Source organism: Belonocnema kinseyi, chromosome 7, assembly GCF_010883055.1.
Source record: "Belonocnema kinseyi isolate 2016_QV_RU_SX_M_011 chromosome 7, B_treatae_v1, whole genome shotgun sequence".
NCBI lineage: Eukaryota > Metazoa > Arthropoda > Insecta > Hymenoptera > Cynipidae > Belonocnema > Belonocnema kinseyi.
In genome coordinates this window covers 113,268,857-113,274,048 of record NC_046663.1, presented here as the reverse complement: position 1 = coordinate 113,274,048, position 5,192 = coordinate 113,268,857, and positions in this window count along the sequence as shown.

The window sequence follows — 5,192 nt, the reverse complement described above, 5'->3', positions numbered from 1 at the left end:
ATGGCTTTAAAATTAGCCAATGAATTACTCTGCCAAGCTTTTCTCCTACAATTCTGAATTATTTGATTGCATGTTTTAATCACAGAATATAAATGCCTAAATACAGAATCAAGCAGAGAGATTTTTTCGAAACATCGTCTGGTTCTTGTTTTATTCAAATTAATTCAAAATTGATGCATTTTTGCGCCAGGGAAGTAGCAAAATGCCACCATGAGTGTGTTCATGGTGAATGGAATATAGGGGCCTGTGACTCTCTATGGAAATGCAGGTGGTCTAGAATGTTATTTTTTCGACAATACTTTAAACATCGTAAAAGTTCGGATCGAGCCCAGGATAACGACGGGACGATTAAAAAATTATAGAAGAAAATCGCTTAATTCGTTCAATTTCTGGATATACCTTTTTTTTCTCTTCACTGATTGTACGACAAAAAATACTGAAAAAAGATGCTGCGCCCAGAATTAAAAAGTATTGAATCGGAAAAGTATGGAATTCCCATTTATTTTATTTTCATTTCATTCATTTCATTTTTATTTAATTATTTTCATTTCATGGTGACAATTTTCAATCAAAAACTCTGCTATCATAGACAATCATAATTTTTCTATCTTTTTACTTGAATCTTTATTTGTTTTAAATACAACTGCTTGCGTCATAATGAATGTGCTCTTGGTCAGAATTGATTAAATCTTTAGCTTCAAGATTTATATTTTGTGGTTTAATTTCATTGCTTTTCATTCAAAAAATTAAAATATTATTCACAGAAAGCGGAGGAGCCTACTTCTTCGAGGTGGGGACCTAGCCATAAAATTATAATATTAAATGTCTAAATGAAAATACGATTATTTGTTACATTTTTTTAGATTATATAATTATTTAAATAATTTACATTTCTGGAAACAATTGAAAATTGTTTTAAAAGTAACAGGAAATATTCAAATAGTCCACTAGTAATTATTTGTATGAAAAAGGCGACGGATATTTGCTAAAAAAATAACATTAATGAACGTAAAAATGTAGTTTTTTAGTTTTGTGTTATATTTGGGGCGCTGCGGGGGGGGGGAGGGGAATTGATTAGTATGGATTTATTTCGTAGACACTCCATTTTGTAAATCTATTGAAAATATATTTATAATTTTTATCAAATTTTAACTTAGGATATAAACTGTACACATTGTGCCATTTAATATTATAATTCTATGGCTCGGTCTCCATCTCGAAAAAGTAGGCTCCTCCGCTTGCTGCAAATAATATTCTAATTTTTCGTATGAAAAGCAATGAAGTTTAACCACAAAATAAGAATCTTGAAGAAAAATGAAAATAAAATAAATGGAAATTCCATAATTTTCCGATTCTACAGTTTTCAATTCTGGGCGCAGCATCTTTTTTTCAGTATTTTGTGTCGAAAAATCGGAGAAGATAAAAAAAAGGTATATCCAGAAATTGAACGAATTAACCGATTTTCTTCTATCTTTTTTTATCGTCTCGTCGTTATGTATTGAACTGAATGCGGAATATTAAAATTAAATTTCTTAATATTTAATCAGTTTTAATTTCATTAAACTGGCTGTAATCTCTAACAATAGGAAACTTGAGTGAGGCATGACAGGCATAGCGAGACATAGAACCCAACACTCCGTTTACCATGAGTACATGGTGGCGATTTGCTTCTTCGTAGACGCAAAAAATGTATCTGTGGAATAAAATGGAATAAGACCCACATGTGTGACGATGGGCTAAGAAAATTCTAACAGTTGTTATGATAATCTTGTAAAATTTTTAAAAAGCAACATTTTTTTCTTCCAACTTTTTCATATCGTGCGTTGTTTTACTTAAAATGTCCATTTTCGTTTGGTTTTTTTTAGATTTTGAAAATGCTATAACTTTGGTCATTTTTATTTTATCAAAATTAGTCTTTCGGTTAAATTTTTGTTATTTTTGTGTACGATACTTGGCTGTCGATATAATTTGCAATTCTTGAAAGAAGTGGTCTCAAAGTTTTGAAAATGTTCCAACTTTTTCAATTTTTACCAAAAATGGCTGATTAACGAATTCGGTCTTTTACGACGTTAACAACAACAATCAGTTTTGATATTAAACTGATACCTTCTCATTATGGATGAGAATGTAAAAATAAATCGAAAATTCCTTATCTAAAAATTATTTAGAGTTTTAGTTTTTGAGTTACAAAATATTTTGGCTGGAACAATCTTGAGTCGAAATTTAGACCCTACTTTGAAGTCGCAGCTTCTTATTAGAATCTGCTTTGACGCTATTTAAACTTATAGCCCCTGCTTTAAACTTTTAACTCCTACAGAATGAAACATTAGAGCCTACAATGAGGCTGTAACAACTTTATGAAGCTACTTCTTTTTGAATCTTTAGAGTCTACATTTTGATAACTCAAGATCCTACTTTGACGCTGTTTAACCTCCCCTTCAATACTGACCCCACGTTGAATCTTTTGAGCCTACAATGTTCGAACTTCATGAAAATAACACGCTAGTCATCTGGTACTTTTAGATGTTAATTTCTGGGGCATTCATTTTTTTTCTCTTATGCACATTATTTGTCAAATCCATTGGATTGGTGCTCTCTTGTATTCATTTTCTTGGAACTCTCTTCTGCTACAACCCCGAAACGAGCTATTCACAAAGAACTGAAATCTGGGAATTGACCTGTAAATTCAGGTCGAAATGGGTCACCTTTAGCACGTTCTAAGTCGCGATCTATTATAGTTAGGATAATGAATTTTTTTGAAATTAGTTACTTCCGTTTACTTTAATTCATCTGTTGACCATTTTTAGATCTGGCCATCATGATCCGAGCTACAGAGAAACGAAAAAAAACATATGATTTTTGGAAAAATATTGGAAAAAATCGGGGTTTTTTGGAAGGTCGTAACTCCGTAACTATTGGCGATAGAACAACGATTTTTTTTGTTCTATGCAGAATCGTGTCTACTTTAACTTTTCTAAGAAAAATTTTACTTTTAAAATGCACAGGAAAGCACCAATATAATGGAATGTGATATTGCTTTAGTATCTTAAATGAGTCGGAATTTTCCAAACATTTCTAACAGTGTACTTGAAAGGAAAAAAAAATGACTAGCCCAGAAATTACCATCTTCGCCCTGTCTTGCCGAATTTAAACATTTTCGTCAATAATTAATGAAAGTGTGTGTATTCAACAATCACGTACGTGATTGAGAATCACAACAAATTATAAGAATTACATATTTTGTATCTCTGACAACAAATATTATGAATGAAATAAAAAATTGGAAAAATATATTCAACTATATATTCAATAATTACAATTAAATTTATTTATTGTTATTAAATTTTTATTAGAGTATTACGGTTAACTTATTTGCAATATGTTTTCATCTAGAAAATAATTTTTTCCAAGGAACAGTACCACTTTTCCAATGGTTATAATTTTTGTTACTGAACAATAATAATTGACATGTTCTGAAACATTTTCTTAGAGAAATATTAGTATTTACGCGTCTAATACTTGATTTCGGAGGAAAAATCATTTCTTTTCGTGATAAACTGTTTACTGTTTTAATTTTTATCATATTTATTGGAGAATATGAACAGCCAAATGTATGAGAAATAATTGACTACTTATCTCGAATTTTGAGTGATGAGGCAATTGGGTATAAAACCAGTACTTTTATCGTTAATATAAACTTTTTTCCTGATGAATATTAGGTTGAATCATGAACTAAATATTTGTATTTTTTAATATAACTGGATTAATTATGATGCTAACCGACTTTTTAATAATCTTTGCTCAATAAAGAGATATTTTTATTGAAATCAGAAAGTTTGACATTGTACCCGCGTGAAAAAAGTTTGCATGGCTCAAGCATGGCAAGACACTTGGAAATATCTGGATGAAGCATGTGTCAAGGTTGAATGGCAGCATGGCGCAAGCCTTGATCCTGTCCGTTTCCCATGCTTAGGACACGCTGACCACAAATGAATATTCTTAAGAACGTGTAAGTGTCAGAGAAAATGAGCTTGCATTAAAAATGAAAATCTTAGGTTTGCCAAAAGCCGACACGTCTCTAAATGGTAAGTTTATTACCCAGGTGCACTGGGTCGCACACCAGGTAGTTTAGCACATATTCTACGAGAACTTTTAAAAAATTTAAATTTTATGAATAAAAAAAACAGTTTCAAATGTTTAGTCGATGACCCGGGTGCACCAGGTCGCGCCCCAGGTCTACTCTAATTTTCAGTCATTTTGGCTTTTGGAATAATCTAACTTTTGAAAAGTGCCTCGTAGAATACGTGCTCAACTACTTGAGGTGCGACCTGGTTCACCCAGGTCGCCGACTCACCATTTGGAATTGTTTTCATCCTTTACAAAATTTAAATTTTTTAAAAGTTCTCGCAGAATACGTATTATACTACCTGGTGCTCGATCTGGTGCAGCCGGATCGTCGACACAGAATTTTTAGTAATTTTAGCTGTTGAAACAATCTAAATTTTGAAACAGTTCTCGTAGCATACGTACTAAGCTACCTGGGACGCAACCTGGTGCACACGGGTCGTCGACACACAATTTTTAATAATTTTGGCTGTTGAAACAATCTCAATTTTGAAAAAGTTTTCGTAGAATACGAAATAAGATACCTGGGGCGCGACCTGGTGCACCAGAGTCGTCGAATGACCATTTGGAATTGTTTTCATTATTCATAAAATTAAAATTTTCAAAAGTTCCCGTAGATTACGTATTATACTGCCTGGTGATCGACTTGGTGCACCCGGGTCGTCGACACACAATTTTTAATAATTTTGGCTGTAGAAACAATATGAATTTTGAAAAAGTTCTCGTAGAATACGTAATAAGATACCTCGGGCGCGACCTGGTGCACCCGAGTCGTCGACTGACCATTTGGAATTGTTTTCATTGTTCACAAAATTTAAATTTTTAAAAAGTTCTGGTAGATTACGTATTATACTACCTGGTGCTCGACCTGGTGCACCCGGGTCGTCGACACACAATTTTTAATAATTGTGGCTGTTGAAACAATACGAATTTTTAAAAAGTTCTCGTAGAATACGTAATAAGATACTTGGGGCGCGACGTGGTGCATCCGAGTCGTCGACTGACCATTTGGAATTGTTTTCATTGTTCACAAAATTTAAATTTTTAAAAAGTTCTGGTAGATTACG